The following is a 20872-nucleotide window of genomic DNA, read 5'->3' as shown; positions in this document are numbered from 1 at the left end:
GGTGGTGGGGTCCTGCCTGTGCTGTGCATGCTGCAGCTTTGGCAGGGTGGGCAGTCAGGCCAGTGCCAGGCTTTGCCCCCAGAAAACTCTTCACACCCTATTCTTACCCCAAACCCATCACTGGCCCAGGCATCAAAAGGTGGCATCAAAAGTACATATCCCTGTGCTATTCCCCTTCAAAAAGCTTCATATCTAATATTTCATTGAGTCCCCTGACTAGCCTTGGAAAGGCAAAACAGGGATTATTAATCTCCATTTTGTAGATGGTGAGGGACTTGTCCAAGGCTGCTCTGAATTCAGCATAGAGCTGGGACTGGGCTCCACTCTCCTGGTGTGCAGTCATTCTTGTCAAACTCTGGTCTGCGGAAAATACATGCCTGCCTCTGTGTAGGCCCCAGTCTCTTTCCCTTTAAGAACTCAGGTCTGAGAGGACAAGCGCATGCGCTCACGCATACACACCCTTACAAGATGCACAACCACCAAAAAGCCTAATAAAGCAGGGTGCCCAAGACCACGGTTCAGGATCCATAAAAACGGCCGGAGATAATTGACTGCAACCTATTCACTGCAAACGGGGCAACTTAGGCCCACAAAGGGCCAGAGACTTGACCCAAGTCACAGAGTAGACTAGAGCCCAGGTCTCCGGACTCCCAGTCCTGTGCTCTCTCCACTGTCTGCGCCCTCAGCAAACAAGGCAAGGCAAGGAGGAGCAGGAGCTCAGAGAGCCTGGGGCTGAAGGGTGGGAGGAAGGCACCTGGTGGGGGACTTCAGTCTACAGGGGTGGATGTTCCAACCTTTCTCCGGCAGGGCCCGGGTGGGGGTACCAGGGAGCTGCAACCTGTTCCTTCAGCACCTGGGAGGACACAGAGTCTGGTTCCACGAAGCCAAATGTTTCTTCTTTGTCCTCTGTGCCCATTCATCTCTTATCACTGTGTCCACTGAGTGGCAGAGGTCCAGGCCCAGCACCTTCCAGTCTAGGAGCCTGTGACCTGGGACAGGATCCCTGGGGAAAGAGTGAGGGCTGGCAAAGGGTCCACCCCCTGAGCACTCCAAGAGACAGTGGTGGAACGCACTTCAAGGATTCAGAGCGGCCAGGAGCCTCTCCCACCGGCGAAGGGGACACTGCCGTGGGGCTGCGGATAGCCAGTTGTTTTTTCCTCCTTCCCTGTGCTCCACCCCATGCACTTTTCCGAGGGGCAAGCTCCGCAGTTCTCCCATCAGGGAGGCTCTCCAGGGTCCCTGTCGGCCTTCGGCTCCTGGGGTGGAGGTGGGCCTGGGGTACATGAGCCGTAGGAGAATGGGGTGTGAGAGACTCCCCTGGGCTCCTGGCTTGGGTGGCACCTCAGGCTGTGGAGTGGGGTGGCGAGTCTTTGGAGGTCACAGAGCCCAGGGTCGGTGACACGTGATGAGGCGCAGGCCTGGCTCAGGGAGTGGTGCCCACGGCCCTCGGCTCCTCCCCCGGGGCCGCCCCGCCCCATGCGGGAGGGGACGGGCGGGGACCGGCATGGGTAGGCGCGGCGACCCGCAGGGCCAGGTGCAGGGCCCGAGAGTCCGGGGTCGCCGGAGCCCGGGAGAAGTGACCGGTCTCCGGCCTGCTTGTGCTGTCCCCGCGCCCTGTCCACTGGACTCCCGAGACCCTCGGAACCCAGGTAACCGGGGGCGGGACTCCCCGCCGCGCGCCGCCTCCTCACCTCCTGGTCCACGCGCACCCGCCCTCCGCGGCAGCCCCAGCCGCCCTGCGCCCGTGGAGCCCGGGTGGCCTCTCCAAGGGCGGGTCTGGGAAAGTTTGTGCCGGGGCGGCCCTGATCCGGCGGCGGCGCGGCGTGGGCCACTTTCACCGCACGCGGGGCCGGTGTGAAGGTGGGGCAGCCGCCGCCGTGCAGAAGACTCGCTGCTGCAATCGAGGGCGGTGAGGGGGACTGTTGCCTTCTAGCACCTTTTCTCTCAGTCTCCAGGGCGTTTGCGCCGCTTACCCTACCTCCACCGCCCCCCTCCTGCCACCCCCACTTTAATAAAACCCTCGGATTGGGGCTTCACAGTTGGCGATTTCTTTACAACTGTGCTTCCCGCCTCCTGAGCCCAGATGCGAGCCTGGGCTGAGCAGGACCGTGTGGGTGAGGGGCGGCCCTCTGCCTGCGGGGGCCCCTGTTGAAGTGGGTGCCCAGCTACAGGGAGTTTCCTGTGCTCTGTCATTGGCCTACCCCCTGGCCACAGCCCCCAGCTGGACATCTCTTGGCTCCCCTGGCACTTCCCAAGTCCCAGTCAGATAAGCCCAGGAGAGGGAGTGGACCCCAGCACCAGTGGAGCAAGAATTCAGGAGCCCAGTAACTCTCATCCGTGAACAGAACCGGCTTCCTCCCGCTTAGGTTGGGAGGAGGGCTCAGCTTAGTGGGAGTTGGGGGGTGACAACTGCCCCTTCCCACGCAGAGCCATAGAAAAGAGATGGGGAGAGGTCAGGGGATCTGAGAAGAACTAGCAGCCAACAGGGACACATCCCTGATTTCATTTGAACCTAACAAACCAATGGCAAGTAGATATTAGCACAGGGGCAGATGAGAAGACAAGGAGGCCCAACGAGACTCAGCCATTTGCTGGAGAAACTGGTGGACTTTTCTCCACCACTGAGTGGCAGATTTCCCACCACATCCTTCCAGAGCCGGATGGTTGCTTCTGCATTCTTGCAGTGCCCTTGACTCAGCAGAGGTTTGTTTCTTTCCCCCCTACTCCCCACCCCGCTAGGTTCTTCCTGTGAAAGAGGTTCAGGGTAGAGGGCACCTCTGAGCAGTCACGAACTCCAGTCAGGAAAGTCCTCCAAGAGCCAGCCAGAGCCTTGCTAAGCTCCCAGAACTCCAGGAGGGCAGGGACCTGCTTTGTTCCCTGCCGTAGCCATAGTACCTGGCACACAGGAAGGTGCTCTGTGAGAACGGAATGATTAGTCTGCAAAAGCAAAGCTTCTTTTCCAACTGCCTTATCTCTGCCCTTGGCAAGCAGAAAGGGCACTCCGAAAAGTTGGATCAGAAAGGGGTCCAGCCCCACCACTGAGATCCCTTGGCACCCTTACCCACGTGGAGCAATATTTTTCCTTTACACCAAGAGAACATCCTTAATCCCATGTGCTTTTCTTTCTTTCTTCCTTCCTTCCTTCCTTCCTTCCTTCCTTCCTTCCTTCCTTCCTTCCTTCCTTCCTTCCTTCCTTCCTTCCTTTCTTCCTTCCTTCCTTTCTTTCTTTTTTTTGAGACTGAGTCTCGCTCTATCACCCAGGTTGGAGTGCAAGGACAAGATCTTGGCTCACTGCCACCTCCGCCTCCCAGGTTCAAGCAATTCTCTACCACGCCCGGCTAATTTTTGTATTTTCAGTAGAGGCAGGGTTTCACCATGTTGGCCAGGTTGGTCTCGAACTCCTGACCTCAGATGATCCACCCAAGTTGGCCTCCCAAAGTGTTGGGATTACAGGTGTAAGCCACCTCGTCCCGCCCCCATGTGCTTTTCCAGAGAGACAGGGGACTTTTGCTTTACCCTGGTCCTGCCAAGGAGAGGCCAGGGCTGGTGGGTTCCATGCCCAGCTTGGCCCTACCCTAGATTGGAGGCAGAGCAACTTTGTCCCTTTATGTAGAATTCTTACGCATCCCTCCAGGGGTAAGAATTGGAATGGAATTATTTGGAAACACTAATCTTCATTGTCTCCTCTCTCTCCTTACCACTCCATGGGGCAGCTACTATTGGGGGAAGAGAAGGTGCTTTTCTGGGTCTCAATTTCCTCATCTGTAAAATGAGAATAACAGGCCCTGCGTGGTTTTAGGACATAGTAAGTGGTTCCAAAGGATTCTGTGGGCTGCAAAGCAAACTGTAAGAGCGGATTGTTATTTTCTCATGTGTGTTAGCCCGGCCTCCCCGGTTGGCGGTAAGTCCTTTCTCAGCATCTTGGTATCCCTTACTCATCCTGAATACACAGAAGGTTTGCAAGACATATTTTCAAAAATAATCCCTACAGGAAGAGAAAAATTGTGAATTCATAAGAAATGGGGGGAGTTTTGTGTGTGTGTGTGTGGGTTTTTTTTAGCCCAGTGTTAGGAGCCAAGAATGGTGGCAGGAAACTGGGCAGGGCCATGCATGAGTACAGGGACAGCTCTCAGGGGTGATGGGGATGCTAGATTTGTGCACGGGCTTGAGCCCCAGTCAGTCTCTCAGCGACTTCCTCCAGGAAACAGAACTGACCAACTCCGGTTTGGTCAGATATATATATTCAAGACAGGGTCTTGCTCTGTCGCCCAGGCTGGAATGCGGTAGCATGATCTCTGCTCACCGCAACCTCCACCTCCCGGGCTCGAGCTATCCTCCTCACCTCAGCCTCCTTAGTAGCTGGGACTATAAGCCTGCACCCTCCTGCCCAGCTAATTTTTGTATTTTTTGTAGAGGTGGGGTCTCACTATGTTGACCAGGTTGTTCTCGAACTCCTGAGTGCAAGTGATCTGTCTGCCTCTACCTCCCAAAGTGCTGGGATTACAGGTGTGATCCACCATGCCCAGCCAGAACTTTCAAATTCCTCTCCTTCCCTCCCCATGTAAGGGGAGGGGAGACCCTACCATGCAGAGGAGGATCAGTAGAGGGAAGGAAGGGTCTGAGAGCCCCTGTAGTTGGAGGTGGCCAGTGTCTTGTTCATCGAAAGCCAGGGTAGAGTGAGGGATGTAGAAGAGTTCCTGGCAGTGCCCTGAGGATGCCGCCCACCTTGCTTTGAAGAAATCCTCCCCTCAGTCAGGACTTTTGGGGCCCTGCCAGGAACCCTGTGTGACTCCTGGACTCCTCAGCAGACCCAGGTGCCTGCCTTTGAGGACAGGCCAGCATACCTGGAGTTGGTCAGTTCTGTTTCCTGGAGGAAGCCGCTGAGAGACTGACTGGGGCTCTAGCCTACCATCCCCACCACTCCTGAGCGCTGTCCCTGTACTCATGCATGGCCCTGCCCAGTTTCCTGCCACCATTCTTGACTCCTAACAAGGACCCAGCAGAGTAAGAGCTTTAGACTCAGAGTCTCTAAGCTAGACTAAGCCTTAGCAGCCATGCCCCCCCACTCCTTCTCTGCTTCATTTTCCATGGCTCATATCCCCTTCTGACAGCCTATAGATTTCACTCCTTAATCTTGCTTGCCATCTGTCTTCCCTGTTAGAATATCAGCTCTGTGAGGGCAAGGCCTTTTGTCTCTCTCGCTCCATGGTCTCTCCCCAGAGATCAGAGTGTAGTAGGTGCTCAGTTAACATGTGCTGAGTAGATGAACACATCCAATGCACCATTTCTCAGTACACAGATGGGGAGACTGAGACCCAGAGGTGAGGAGTGACTCTTGGAGGCAGAGCTGGAGCTTTTCCTAATTAGACTCAAGTTAATTCAAAGTTGGGTCTCTGTCCCCTACTTTGAATTACCTTGGTTGCTACGGGTGCTTAAGAGGCCCCTGGCAAGAACCTTCAGGCCAGCTGCCTCCAGAGTTACCCAAAGGGGCAGCTCCCAGACTGAATGGACAGCTGCCACATGAGGCGATTGGAGAGTTCCAGGAAGGAGTCATCCCCATCAGACCTCCATCCTCAAAGGAAACCTCCCAGGGCTACTCTCCCAAGGCAGCCAGTTCCTCTGCTAGTGAGTTCTCTCTTGGTGAAAATAGTGCCCTCTGCAGGCAGCCTTTTAAAATTCCCCAGTGCAATTAAATAAATAAATAAATAAATAAATAAATAAATAAATAAATAAAATAAGCACATCCAATAAATAAATAAATTATCCAGTGCACTGGAGAACTAAGGAAGTCCAAAGCCAGACTCCTGGCAGCTGTGGGAGAAGGGGTGGTATTCCCATGGACTTGGGCTAGGGATAACCGACCAGTCTGAGAAGTGCAGCCAGAGGCCCAGGGAAGCCTTGGGATTCTGAGGCCTCGCTTGGGAATCTGGCAAGACAGCCTAGAGGCCACAGTGCTCAGCGCGCCCCACAGAGGAGCAGATCTTGTGCGAGCCTCTACATTCCCTCCATGGGGAGCTTTGGCTTTTTCCCCCAAGCCCAGCTATTAACCTCAAACATCTTTTTCTGTCGTCATTGCGGTCTGCCAAATTCAGGGTTGGAATGCACCTGAACCTTGGAGCTGGGGGAAGGACTCCAGAAATTAGGCCTTGAAGGATATGTAGGAGTTTTCCAACTTGTTGGAAAAATTAGGGAGGAAGGGGACAGGCAGGTGAGGGAGCTGTGATAATGCTTTGCCTGAAGAAACGAATCTGTAATGGGGCCTTCTTCTGTGACTGAGGCCATTGTAGGCCCTCCCCTACCCCACCATCCTTGTCCCCACCACCCTCTATGGGCTTCCTGCTCCTGAAGAGGGTGAGGCCCTGACCTAAGACAGAGCTTCATGCACTGCTGCCCTGGCCTTCTCTTTATTACCGCTGTTACTACAAGTTTACTGACTTTCGGCCACAGTGAATGGAAAAGTACGCCTGTTGCAACATGACGTGAGTCAGTTGTTCATAAATAATGGGATTGCACCGTCAGCTCTCATGCCCTGGTGTCTGGCCCACAGTTGGAGACATGGTGTTGGCTCCTTGGAGAAAAGGGTAAGGGTGACTCTAGACATCAGTTTGCAATTACGCAGGATGGCAGTGAGGATCCAGCAGGTGCGGGAGGTACAATCATTTTTGGCATCTAGGAAAAAAGATAGTGCCCCCAAAGCGGTGATCCAAGGTTTAATTTTTACCCATGCCCTGTCCTCCAATCCTGGTTTTGCCTTGCACAGTCATCCTCTCTTCTGACCTTGACCTCAGCCAGGACCACCCCCAGCATGCTATGGACTTAAGGAGTGAGTTTTGACCAAGCCTCAGATAGGGTCATTCTGCCTGGACACACCACCGTCCCTTAAGACAGTCTTCCTCTGATTATTTGGGAACCCTGTGACCAAGATGGTCAGGCTCATCTTGGTGGGATTCATTTGGAGCCTGTCAGAGACACAGAGCCCAACTATGATAGCTTCTAGACCCTAGAGTCCCAAATTCAGCCCACTCCACTAGCTTGCCACTTGTCTTGGAGTTGGTCACCGTACTCCTGGGAGCTGAAGGCTAGTGTTGGCTGGTAGAGAGCCCTGGATTCTAATTCTGACATTATCTAATGCATAGTGTGACTTTGATCCTGTCACTTGCTCTGCCTCAATTTCCTCTTCTGTACAGCTTGGATTCATCATGGTGTCTCACCCTCAGCACTATTGACTTTTGGGAGGGGATAATTCTTTGCGGGGTGGGGGGTGCAGAGGCGGAATGTGCTGTGCATTGTGGGAGGTTAGCAGTAGTCCTGGCTTCTACCCATCAGACACTGCACCATCACCTCCCCTTCCTTTCCTGGCAACAAAAACTGTCTCCAGACATTGCCCCATCTCTGGTTGAGACCCCTGGGTTCAGTGATCTATGAAGTTTCATGAATGTGGACTGTGTGTGAATGAAGAGTCAACAGGTGGGGCATGCAAGGACTTATGGGTGGAGGGGCCCCCTGGACCTCATGCTGAGAGCCAAGGCCAGTTCTCTTCACCTTCTAGACCTTGGGTTACATAAGTCGGGGTGGGGAGGCAAGGCTCAGCGTGAGGGGGAGAGAGGCCTGTGGTCAGGGCCCACACACTAAGGTTAGTGACCTTCCAGTGCAGGGCAGCGTGGTGACTAATCATCTATCCATGCCCTAGGACTCAGCATTCCCCTCACCTTCCCCTCTCACGCTGCCTGGGAGGGGACACAGGAAGTGAATCAGCCCACCCACCAAGCAGAGGAGGGAGAGAGGGTGGAGTGTGGTGTTGTTAGATGCAAGGGCATGCCTGCGCCAGGCCTACGCTGGGTTTTATTTTGTTTATTCCTCCCAAGTTAGCTGTTTATTAACTTTGTCCATGGAAACCCCCTTCTGACCTTGTTGCTCAATGGAAGGGCAGACAATCTTTGGCAGGGGGAGGGGTTTATTGATGAATATTAGAAGTAAATCACCGTTCTGAGAATAACAGGCTGTGAGGTTTGGGATAGTACTAACCCAGAACTATTGGTTTGGGGGATTCGTTCCTTCATTGAAGAAACTCTGCTCTGGACTGTGGGCTAGACGTGGGCAGGAGAAGGGAATGAGACATAGTGCCTGCCTGCAGAACCCCTCAGTCTCGGAGGACAGACATGGCTGTCGGGTTGTCCCTACAGGGTACTGGGAATGTTCATGGAATGCATGGAGTGGGGTGTGGGCAGCTCCACCCGGCTGTGTTTCGGGGAATTGGGGGGTGGGGGGCCGGGGCAACACAAGTGTTTGGGGAGGTGGCGGGAATGTCCAGGCAGCTTCCCAAGAGGAAGAGGTGGATTTTTTGTTGCATTATTTTGTTATTACCTTTTGTTATTATGGTAAAACATACAAAACATAAAATTGACCATTTAACCTTTTTTTTTTTTTTGATATGGAGTCTCGATCTGTCGCCCAGGCTGGAGTGCAATGGCACCATCTCAGCTCACCACAACCTCTGCCTCCTGGGTTCAAGCAATTCTCCTGCCTCAACATCCTGAGTAGCTGGCATTACAGGCACCCGCCACCACGCCCAGTTAATTTTTGTATTTTTAGTAGACAGGGTTTCACCATGTTGGCCAGGATGGTCTCGATCTATGGACCTCTTGATCCACCTACCTCGTCCTCCCAAAGTACCGGGATTACAGGTGTGAGCCACCGCACCCTGCCCATTTAACCATTTTTTAAGTCTGCAATTCATTGTCATTAAGTATGTTCACATTGTTGTGCAACCATCACCACCATCCATCTCCACCCCTTTTTATCATCTCCCAATTGAAACTCGGTACCCAATAAACAACAATTTCCCATTTCCCCTCCCCCAGCCCCTGGCAACCACCATTCTCCTTTCTGTCTTTTTATGAACTTGAGTACTCTAGATAACTCCTGTAAGTGGAATCATGCTGCACTGGTCTTTTTGTGACTGGCTAATTTCACTTAGCATAGTGTCTTCAAGTTTCATCCATGTTGTGGCATGTGACAGAATTTCCTTCCTTTTTAAGGCTGCATAATATTCCATTATGAATACACCACATTTCTTTTTGTTTTTTTTTTTTTTTTTTTGAGAGATAGTCTCGCTCTGTCACCCAGGCTGGAGTGCAGTGGCATGATCTCTGCTCGTTGCACCCTCCACCTCCCAGTATATAGAACATTTTGTTTATCATTTGTTACTGACACTTCAGTTGCTTCACCTTTTGTCTGCTGTGAATAATGTTGCTATGAACATGGAAATACAAATATATATTTGCGTCCCTGCCCTCACTTCCTTTGAATGCATGCCCAGAAGTGGAGTTTCTGGGTCATATGGTGGTTCTATGTGTAAGTTTTGAAGGAACCATCATAGTACTAAGGAAGAAGTGTTTGATTTAGGTTTTAAGGATGAGCATGGAATCTCTGGGCACCTCAGAGGGAAGGGGAGGGGAGAGGAAGAAAGGAAAAAGGCCAGACTGCATGAAGAAGGTGGCGCTGAGGTGTTCGTACCTGGGGCTGGAGATGAGGCCATGAGGGTGGGAGGGGCTGGGGAGAGTATAGAAGGTCTTGCACCCTTCATCCCCTGCCAGGCTGGGGAACTTGGGCCCTGCCCTGCGGACAGTGAGAAGTGTCAAAGGAGTTTTCATCAGGAAGTGAGACAGGCCAATGGTCATCTTAGAAGGACATAGTTGGGAGGGATGTCCCAGGTGGACTGAGAGGGAAAAAGGCTTCAGGGAAGAAGACCAAATGGGAGAAAGCTGGGGGACCCTGTGGCTGTCGGTGGGGAGGTAAAGGGAGCAAGTCTGAAAGGTACTGTGCTGCACAAGGGTGCCCAGGATTCTGGTTTGTTGGCTGGGTTGATGGTGGTACAGGCACTTGAGTAAGCTCACTGGAGGAGCAGCCAGCTTGACAAGATGAGGAGCGGATAAACTTGGACCTGGTGGCTTTAAGGGGCCCACAGAACCACCTGGAGATGAACTTAGAGACGAGGCACTGACAAGTGTGAAAAAGCACTGCAGAGCTAGTTGCTGAGTACAAGGTGAGAAGCCAGTCAAGGGCCAGGGCAAGCACTGCCGTCAGACGACCTGGAGGGCCCTGCGGAGTTGAAAGCCAGGACACAGGGTGGCCTCTGCTCAGTGTGGCTCAATCCCTGCCCTGGCCATGTCATATCAATCCACACATTCTCAGTGCCAAGCTCAAGGCTGCATGCTTGGTTTGGGCACTGCGGGTAGAGACCCAGAGATCAACATGACCCAGTGACTTTAATTCCTTTATTCATCCCATAAAGCTCAGAGAATGGAATCCGGCCAATACCTTTGCACAGCTAAAGATTGAATGTCTGCAGGAGAAATGGAGTGTGTTATGGAAATGTATCATGGGGACATGACAGGCTAGAGCAGGATCGCTCACCTTGGCCCTGTGACATATTAGACCAGACAATTCTTTGTCATGTGGGACTGTCCTGTGCACTGCAGGATGTTTAGCAGCATCCCTGGCTTCTATGCAACAGATGCCAGTAGCCACACACATCCCCTCCCTGCTTGTGACAACCACAAATATCTCCAAACATTGCCAAATGTCCACTGGGGAGCAAGACCACCCCCCAGTGAGATCCATTGGTCTAGGGGTCAAAAAAGGTTTCTTTGAGGTAGTTATGTTAATCTGGGTTCCAGAATATAGATAAGAATTAATTAGGGTACAGCAGGGGTAGAAAGTGGAGGAGAGTATTCAAGGCACAGGTTCCAGCAAGTGCAAAGGCCCTGAGGTGAGAGAGAGCATGTAGGCAGCAGTGAGGAACCTGGTGTAGCTTCCTCACTGAATGAATGCGAAACGCTTTGATTAGGCAAGCAGTGGTGAAGGTGGGAGAGAAGGGTCAAATTCTAGGGATCTTCAAGAGGGAACACTCTAGGTTCTGATGACCAAAAGGGTTTGGACATGAGATTACTAGGGAAATCCCCCAGGTGCAGAGAAGGAAACCAACTAGAAGCTGGTGAATTGCATTTGGAGCATGTTGGGTTGGAGATACCTGGGAGACAGCAGGTGGGGTCCTGAGCTCAGAAGAGAAGTCTGGTTGGAGATACACAGTTGGAAGCTACACGCATACAGGTTATGAGAGAAGCCATGGGGTGCATGGGACAGCCCTGGGAGTGCCTGCAGACTGAGAAGTGGAGCATGGAGAGGACGGCCTGGCAGGAAGCAGCAGGAGCTCCAACATTTAGAGATGGAGTACGAGTTCCGAGAGAGATAGTGGAGGACCGTATGGAGAATGGTGCTGTGGAGGCTCATGGAAGAGTGCTCCAGGCACAAGGCCTCGCCCACTGTGAAGCCTGTGGTGCACGAGCAAGTGGATGAGGACTGAGAAGTGGCTGGGGATTTTGGAGTGCTACGAGGAGGAACCAGACTGAGATGATTGAGGAATGGGCAGCAGGTGGGAAGAGAGGCAGCTGGCAGACAGTTTTTCCAAAAATGTGTCAGTAGACATGAGGAGAGAGTGAAAAAGCCAGAAAGGGAAGTGGGTTTAGGATCTCACTGGGAAGAGTTTTCATCCCCCAGTCTCCCCGGATCTCCCCATTCCCTCCCACCTTGGAGGCAACGTTACCAGTTCCATGCACGTGTTAGGAAAGACATATATAGATTCTTTCCCCCAGCTGGTGGCACATGCATGTACTCTGTCCCTGAGTCTCAATTTTTCCACCTAGCTACCTACCGTGAGGTTTTCTGTATCAGTACATAGAAAGCCGCTTCTCCGCCAGGTGCAATAGCTCACACCTGTAATCCTCGGCACTTTGGGAGGCCGAGGTGGCGGATCACCTGAGGTCAGGAGTTTGAGACCAGCCTGGTCAACAAGGTGAAATGCCGTCTCTACAAAAATACAAAAATTAGTCGGACATGATGGTAGGTACCTGTAATCCCAGCTACTGGGAGGCTGAGGGGGGAGAATCACTTGAACCCCCCGGGGGGTGCAGGTTACAGTGAGCTGAGATCACTCCACTGCACTCCAGCCTGGTTGACAGAGTGAGACTCCATCTAAAAAAAAACAAAAACAAAAAACAAACAAAAAAGAAAGCTGCTTCTTTCTTGCTTATGGATGTCACATCACTTACATCACTTGTTTAACTAATCTGTTTTTTGGACATGGAGGCGGTTTTGAGCCTTTTGCCACCATAAATGATTTCCCACAGGATCTCCTTGTACTTCAGTCATTTTGCCAATGTAGGTGGCTATAGGTAGGATAAAGTTCTAGAAGTGGAATTGGTGATTCAAGCGTATGTGCGTTTATATTTGGAATGATATTGGCAATGTGCTGTCCATAGAGTTTGTAAGAATGTACCCGCCTACCAGCAGTGGATAAGGATACTCATTTACCACACCCTGCAACAGAGAGTGTTACCAAACACACCAATACTTGCCAATCTGGAAGACAAAAATGATTTCTTGATGTAGTTTAACCTGCATTTTGAATAAAGTTAAATATATTATTACAGATGTAAAAGTCATTTGAGTTTCCTTTTCTGTGAACTGTCTATAAGTTTTATCAATTTTATGTGAAGTTGTTAATCTTTTTCTTATTAGAGGAATCAGAGGGAATCTTGATGTATTGGGGAAACTAGTCTTTTGTCTGGAATAGACATTACACGTTTTTCCCTTCCCGGTTTGGTCAATAATTTATTATTATTATTTATTATTGTGGTTACTGCTGTTTTTTAAGAATTATGAATGTTGATGGAAGAGATTCACCAGAGAGGGGATCTCTGATATGGAGGTCCCTGAGGAAGCATTGAGGTGAGTTCCAGAATGGACAGAATGGACCAGGGCTCGTCCTCAGGCAGGAAGGGAGATACCTCGCCGTCATGACAGGGAGGAGGGAGGGAAGAGGGAGCTGTGTGCCAGGAATTGGATGGCTACATGTTGAAAGAGTGAAGGAGATCGTGAGTTCATCTATGGAAGGGGCTGCGTTCACGAGATAGGAAAAGTTAAGAGGGGTGAGAGAGTTCACTGATGCAGCAAGAGAGTGACTGCACTGCTGAAGCCTGGAACCTGAGTTAGATGAGGGGAGTGAATGGGTGGTGTTCTGACGTTGTTTGCTTAGATTTTGTATTTGTTTGTGTGGCGTTTGTTAGTCGCAGGGCCAAACAGTCAGCCCAAGTGGTTCCCGTCTCCCCTGCAACTTAAAACCCATGCTCTCAGTCACTTCCTTATCGAACTCTGATGCACCCCGCCAATCTTTCCCTGCCCTTGGTCGCCCAGGCCTAGGTACCAAACGACTTGGGACAGCCTCTATGCCCCAGTGCCCACGGGGGTTATTTAAACTAGCCATTTCTAACCTGCTCAACCTGCCCTGCTGTGCTTTTCCCATTGAAACCCAAAAAGGATCTGACCGAGGCCTCCCACTCACTGGCCAAAGCCTGGTGATTCCCCTGCGGCCATACACTGGGTTTGGTGTGCCCCCTCCTCTTGGGAAATGCAGGTGATACATTCTTTCAGCAGCATTGCCTCTCTCCGTTATCGCTCAGTTGCCTCCATCAATTAAAATCCTGCAGGTACAATTGAGACCACAGAGGACCCTCAAACAGGAATAGAATGTAAGGGTCAGTAAACTGCAGGCCCAGTGAGGCTCCAGAGCCATCAGAGCATGAGTGGTTAAATAAGCAAGCTCTCTGGGAAGACTTCCTGAAGGAGGTGGGCTGGGGAGATGGGTTCTGAAGAATGGAGATGAGGAGATGCCTTGTAATGGGACTGGCGGGGGGCAGTGCAGGGGAGTGTGTGGGTGTGTTTGGGGGTCTGGGAGGACAGCAATCAGAACTGAAGGAGGCTGGAGGAAAATCTACAATGAGGAGGTTAATCTGATGGTGTATAGAGGAGGCAGGGGCAATAGGGTCCAAGAGATAGGGTAGAGTCTGCAGATGCTTTTTGAAAACAGAATTTTTCTTTCCAAGAATGATTTGATTTTGTGGTAACTCCTGGGGGCTCACGGTGGGGCTTGAAGATGCCTATGATGAAGGACCTAGATGTGCGTTCCAACCTTGCATTAGGTCCAACTAGACTCTCACTATACAGTAAACCCCCTACCCCGCTACTTTTTGGTTATCATATTAACAGAACCCCATTTCTGGCTGAGCTCAACCATCTGGCTTTGCCCTTCAACCCTGGCAAAAGTCATCCTCTTCTCTCTCTTCTGCTTGTTATAGCAGCGGGGGAACTTCCCCCCTCTCTGAAGTGAGCCTCAGCCCTCTTGTTGCCTTCTTCCTCCCCATGAAAACCCCCTTCCCCCGTCCAGTCCCCCACTCCCCCAGGATCAGCTGCGACTGCTTCCAACTTTCCAGGGGCATTTGACTTGAGAAAAAACAAAAAACAAAAAACTGGAAGACCAAAAAGTCTTTAAAGCACGAAGACTCGAGCAATCCTGGTTGGATGATGGGGGCTGGCATGGCTGTACTGAAGCCTGAGGCCCTGTTCTACACTGCCTCAAATCACAGAGACTCTTTTTTGGGGGTGAGGATTTACCTGTTCTAATAATGGTGGCCTAGGTCACAGTCCTATGTGCTATAAATCAGTAAATCCATGGGAAGTTCATGAACGCATTCACTTATTTGGCGATTGCTCATGCTACCTTGGGATTTCTCTTGTATTGTTGCTTTCACAGTTATTTACCTTTTTAAGAGTGGAATTTGTAGGGAAATCATCTCATATTCAGCAAGTGCTTGCCTAGTTCTCATGAATCCTGAACTGGGCCAGGTGGCATGGATCTTAAACCTTCGTTGTATGTGTTTTACATCCCCAGTAAAGACCCTGTCACGACTCCCTGATATGCCCTATAGTCCCCATTGCCAATGCAGAGAAAAGGGAATCCAGCCAGGCATGGTGTCCCACTCCTGTAATCCAAACACTTTCAGGGGCCAAGGAGGGAGGATCCTTTGAGCCGAAGCATTTGAGACCAGCCTGGGCAACATAGTGAGACCCCCATTTTGACAAAATTTTAAAAATTAGCTAGGTATGGTGGTGTGTGCCTGTAGTTCCAGCTACTCAAGGAGGCTGAGGTGGAAGGATCACTTGGGCCCAGGGAGCCGAAGCTGCAGTGAGCTGTGATTGCGCCACTGCACTCTAGCTTGGGCAACAGAGTGAGACTGTCTCAAAAACAGCAACAACCACCACCAAATAAATAAATAAATAATAAAGGGAACCTAGATGGGCTGTGGTTGGCAGAGAAGATTTCTTGAAAAAAGGAAGAGCTTGAGCAGACAGTACGTCTAGAAAAGGTAGGAAAGGGGAAGGAAGAGAAAAGGAAGTCCACCAAGGAGGCCCCATTTCCGGCACTCTACAGAGCCAGGTATCCCCGAGGGGAGGCTGAGTGGCAGCGCTTCAGGGTGGCCAGTGGATGGCAACTGGTCACCCTGGGGTGGGGGGAAGGGGGGGACAGGTGAGCCGCCTAAGAAGGAAAGGGACAGGAGGCAATGGAGTTCCTGCCAACAGTGAGGGTGGGGGTCTGTGAATGTGGCCCCCTCTCTGCCAGCTGGGGAGTCCTGGAGGGCTGCAAGCTGGATGGGCAGGGTGGGGAGTGGGTGGACTCAGGGACCTTGCCTTTCTGTGAGGGACTGAAGTTCCTTCACAGCCACCTCTCCAAGTGCCCCATGGCAGGCAACAACCGTTCTCCCAGATCAGGGCTCACTAAAGCCTCCTGCCTGGAATCCTGGCTTGCTGAAAGGGAGTGACAGGGAGCAGGGAGTGCTGAGAGGAGGGCTTCCGTTTCTGAAATAGGGGATGTCAATAGTTCATTTCTTGGATGTTTTTGGTACACATCCTCTCTAGAACCTGACTAATCATTTTTTACAAATTGTAAGTGGAAAAAAAAAAAAAAAAAAGGAAATTGTGTGCAGGAGGATGAAAACTTTGGCTTAAGCACAGGCTTAACCAAGCAGGAAGGGAAAGTGACTGGCCCAGTCGGCCTTCTCCCTCCTCTCCCTCCTAGTCTGGTTTTGTTTAATCTTCACCTTTGTCCTAGAGGCAGTTCCAGATACCCAGTTGCTGGAACATTACTTCTGGGTGTAGCTTAACAAGACCATGGCCTCTGGACTTACCCTGTGATCAGCTCGCTGTGTGGTCCTGAGGAGCCACCCAACATCTCTGGGCCTTGGATCCCTACCTGGCCTCTCTTCTGGATGCATTTTTGCCTGTAGGTATCTGGACTATTCCCTCCCATGGATGATAATGTCTTTGCTTCACACCCTCAGGATTACCTTAAGGTCCTGAAAAGAACAGAGGAGGAGTCTGAGGAGGTGAATTCTAGCCATGCTCTTGCAGGCTGGCCAGGCAGTATGCTGGGGAGGAGAGGGAGCGCCGTGTCTGGCTGGGCCTCCACCAGGCCAGTGTGCTGGGAACACCCCACATTGTCCCAAGGCCTCAGATTTGACTTTCAAAGGGAAAACAGCTCCCCTGATAAGGTGGGTCTTGTTCTATGAAAGATGGCTTTGTTCCAGTGTCCTGCAGGTATGTGAAACACAGAGGCCTCACCAGGTCCCTAGGGGGTTAGATGACTCCTGCTGGGGGGGAGCTGAAGGGTTTCACGTGCCCGGGCTGTGCCAGGTTGTGCCTTCAATATCGCCATCTGGGCGCCTGCTGGTGCCAGGCACTCTATTAAATGTGATCTTAGGGACCACTCTGGAGGAGCAGAGCAGGAGTGGTCATCTCCATTTTCTCAGCCTAGGATGAGGAAACTGAAGAGTGCAGCTTGTGCAGAATCCCTTGGGCTTACCAGGGGGCAGCTCAAGTCAGACTTGAACCACATCTTAGGACTCCTTGCCCAGAGCTCCTTTCCCCGCAGACTGTTTACGATGGGCCTTCACGTGACTGGGACTGCGTTCTCTGCCCTTCCACTCCACCCCTTCTGCTCTCATGTGTCCCCTACAGCATCAATGGTTGCCAATTATTGAGGAAATGAATGCACTTTGTTCAGGGAGGAAGATCTGGGTCTTTGTGTGAATAAGAAAAGAAAAGTTTGCTCTAATCATTCCAGCAAATCCCCACAACAACTCCCCACTCCCCAAAGCATCAGAATGGCTTCAGGTTTTCCAGCATCCTTGAAGGCCCAAGGAAATGGGTCTCGAATGGTGAAATCTCCAGTCTCAGGGCATAGGGGCTGGCCCCTGACTCACACTGCAGAGGTGACCAGTTTTCTACCTTCTTACCTAGCCTTACCTTCTTACCACAGCCAGCCCTGTGTGACAGTCCTGTGCCAGGAAATACAAGGACCTATCTCCAAGTGTGTTTCACTTTGACCGGCACTTTCCACCTCACATACCCAGGGACGCGTGTTTGGGAGAGGTGTCTAAACTGCGGAAGTGATCTCTTTGCTTCTCAGTTTTCGTGTAGAGGCCCTGCTTTTTCTCCCTGTGCAAAGTGAATCATTTCCCATGACAAGCAATGGCAGTTGGAGCTCTGGGGGGAGGGACTACCTAGGTTTAGGGACAGCGGTAGTAAGAGTCCTCCCCTCCCGCCCCTCCACTGTCATGCACTTGCCAGTTCCATGCCGCTTCCTTCCCCTTGGGCTCTGGGAGGAACTTGGGTCAGGAGCTTAAGGCCAGCCTGGAACCTCAGAGGTGGTCCTGGGCTGTGAAGGCTCGGGGAAGGCGGAGGCTTACTATTCACACCTTCTGAGCTTTGGCTGCACGCTATTGGGGGCTGATTTAGATGAACTGTTGTTCTCATTATTTATAGGTTTTTTTGTTGTTGTTGTTTAATTTTTTTGAGACAGAGTCTCCCTCTGCTGCCAGGCTGGAGTGTAATGGTATGAACTTGGCTCACTGCAACCTCCGCCTCCTGGGTTCAAGTGATTCTCAAGCCTCAGTCTCTAGAATAGCTGGAATTACAGGTGTGCTCCACCATGCCCGGCTAGTTTTTGTATTTTCAGTAGAGACGGGGTTTCCCCATGTTGGCCAGGCTGATCTGGAACTGCTGACCACAGGTAATCCGCCTGCCTCAGCCTCCCCAGGTTCTGGGATTACAGGCGTGAGCCACCGTGCACGGCCATAAGGTTTTAAATAATGCATTTTGCCTCAACCCTTTAAAAAAAAAAGCCTGCGCTGAATAATGCTAGAATAATTACTGTGTGTCACATTTCAGCCACTGGGGCTCTTAATCCACCACTGGGTCAAATATTGTGAAATGTGTTACTTATGACATTGGGTTAGCAGGACAAATAATGTCCTAGCAAGAAGGAAGGAGAATACATTTTCCATTCTATCTTGTAGCCTGGGACAGGCCAGAGAAGGCATGTCCCTGGTCATAAGTAAGAATGACAGTTGCTCTTTTTGAGTCCCAGTTGTGCCTCAAGGGCTTACACATGGGGCTTACACTTACTAATGCTTGAAACACCCCACAGAGGTAGTTGCTCTGGGGATTATGAAAGTGTCCACCTAAAGAGATGCTGTGAAAATTAAGTGGGGTGTAAAATGCCCATAAGGGATCTATTTATTTATTTATTTATTTATTTATTTTGAGATGGAGTCTTGCTCTGTTGCCCAGGCTGGAGTGCAGTGGTGGGATTTTGGCTCACTGCAATGCCCGCCTCCTGGGTTCAAGCAATTCTCCTGCCTCAGTCTCCCGAGTAGCTGGGATTACAGGCGCATGCCACCCGGCCCGGGTAATTTTTGTATTTTTGGTAAAGACAGGGTTTCACCATGTTGGCCAGGCTGGTCTGGAACTCTTGACCTCAGGTGATCCACCCACCTTAGCCCCCACAGTGCTGGGATTATAGGCATGAGCCACTGCGCCCAGCCCATAAGGGGTTTAGAATAGATTGAGTGCTCAGTAGTGGTGTTTCAAATGAAACACCATCATCTCCATTTCACAAGGGAGGAAAGTCAGACCCAGAGGGGCTTTGGGACTCAAAGCCAAGGTGAGCTGACTCTGGAGCCCAAATGCCACACACACCAGGGGGAGTGGCTGTACATTATGCAGGCGGGGGCATCTGCCCAGGCTCCCCCACCCCATCTAAGCTCCCCATTGGCTGTGGGGTCACTTGCAAGTCACACCCTTTCCCATCTGGGTCCTGAGTCCTTCTCTTACCCCTAGTGCCCTCCAGTCTCTGCTGAGGGTCTGGGCCCATGCCCGTCCACCCCCCTACCCAGGTCCATGCAGGCTTCTTCCCTCTGCCAGTTGACATCTCCCTGGCTTCTTGGCTGCCCTGACCATTTTCCCCTCACCTATGAGGTATGCTCTTTGGGTAATGATTACGTGAAATGGCTCACCTACAGCTTTATAGGTTAACAATGCCCCCTACTCCCAGCAGGTGAAGCTCAGAGTTAATGATTGCTGGAAAAGCTTCCCACAAATGCAAATCATCTAGGGAGGTGCAGCGGCTCCCTGGATGGTCCCTCCCTGGCCTGGTATTGAAATGTACCCATGGTGCTATGTCTTGGCCTTCTCCACGTGCCCACCCTCCTTTCCCCTTCTCCCCATGCTGTGCTCCCACCTCTTGCCTCTCTGAGATCAGCACCAGCCGGCCTCCCTCCTTGCCATTTGCCAGGCTGCCTCCCTCCTTGCGCCTCTGCTGTCCCTGGGGACATCATTCTCTCTTCTGCCAAAGCAAGTCCTCAGCCTCTTTGGTATCCACCTAAAGCACCGCCTCCACCAGGAGCCTGCCCTGACTGCACCAGCATCCTTGCTCAAGGTTTCTTCTCTGAACTTCCCCGAGCTACCAGGCAGATCTTTTCTGAGTGCTATCCCGTACATAGGGCAATGTTTAGTTGCGAGGACTCAGCAGTGAGCAAGGCAGGAGCCCAAGGAGGGGCACTGGTGTGCTCTGGGAGTACCCAGTCAGCCTGAGCTGCAGCAGGGGCTCAGAGAAGAGGGGTGCGCTGGAGGCTGATGAAATGGGGCTCAGGCTGAGACAGAGGGTGTGGTGGAATTGTCTAGGCAGGCGAGGAATGCATCTTGAAGCAGAGGGATCAGCTTGTTCGAAGCACAAGGCAGGATTTGGTGTCAGATAATGACTCAACTGCAACCATGTCATGTTTGAGACACCTTTTTAACACCCAGGTGGAGGCAGGTGATCCCTCAGAGATGTCTGTCTCCCTCTCTCCTGTTACCTGCTCATGGTCCACTAGGTATGTCTGTCTCCTCAGAAAGATGGGGTTCTCTTTGAGGGCAGCCAACATTTCTGGCACTCTGCCCAGCTCGGACCCCAGCACTGAGCATGCACTTACTGCCGAGATGTGGGACTGAATTTAAACTCACCTCCATCATCCATTCTGCCTCCTTCTTCTTGGGCACCTGCTTTTCACCTTGTCCTGCTAGTACAGTAGTCCCCCTTATCTGCAAGGAAGATGGTTCAAGACCCCAGTGGATGCCTGAAACCAGAGATAGTACTAAACCTGGTATATACTATGTTTTTTCATATATATATATATATATATATATATATATATATATATATATATATCACACACACATACACCTATGGTAAAGAGTAAGTTATAAATTAGTAAGGATTAACAACCATAATAATAAAACGGAGCAATTATTATAATATATTATAATAAAAGTTATATGATGCCAGGTACGGTGGCTGTAATCCCAGCACTTTGGGAGGCTGAGGTGAGTGGATCACCACCTGAGGTTGGGAGTTTGAGACCAGCCTGGCCAACATGGCGAAACCCTGTCTCTACTAAAAATACAAAAATTAGCTAGGCGTGGTGGGGGGCGCCTGTAATCCCAACTACCTGGAAGGCTGAGGCACGATAAACGCTTGAACCCGGGAGGCCGAGGTTGCAGTGAGCTGAGATCGCGCCACTGCACTCCAGCCTGGGCAACAGAGCAAGACTCTTTAAAAAAAAAAAAATTATATGAATGCAGTCTCTCTCACTCTCTC

General features: G+C 51.3%; 1 protein-coding gene across 3 annotated transcripts in view; it reads left to right on the top strand.

Moving 5' to 3' along the window:
- Positions 1–1473: 1473 nt before the first annotated feature.
- The window catches only part of PAQR5 (progestin and adipoQ receptor family member 5), a 109375-nt gene continuing 89976 nt past the window's right edge, over positions 1474–20872 (top strand). For all 3 annotated transcript variants that reach the window (XM_010363648.2, XM_030930253.1, XM_030930252.1), the window contains exon 1: positions 1474–1649. The gene's annotated coding sequence lies outside the window, so the exon portion shown is untranslated. The remainder of the gene's footprint in view (positions 1650–20872) is intronic.

This window comes from Rhinopithecus roxellana, chromosome 5, assembly GCF_007565055.1.
Source record: "Rhinopithecus roxellana isolate Shanxi Qingling chromosome 5, ASM756505v1, whole genome shotgun sequence".
NCBI lineage: Eukaryota > Metazoa > Chordata > Mammalia > Primates > Cercopithecidae > Rhinopithecus > Rhinopithecus roxellana.
This window is presented reverse-complemented; position numbering and strand designations above follow the sequence as displayed.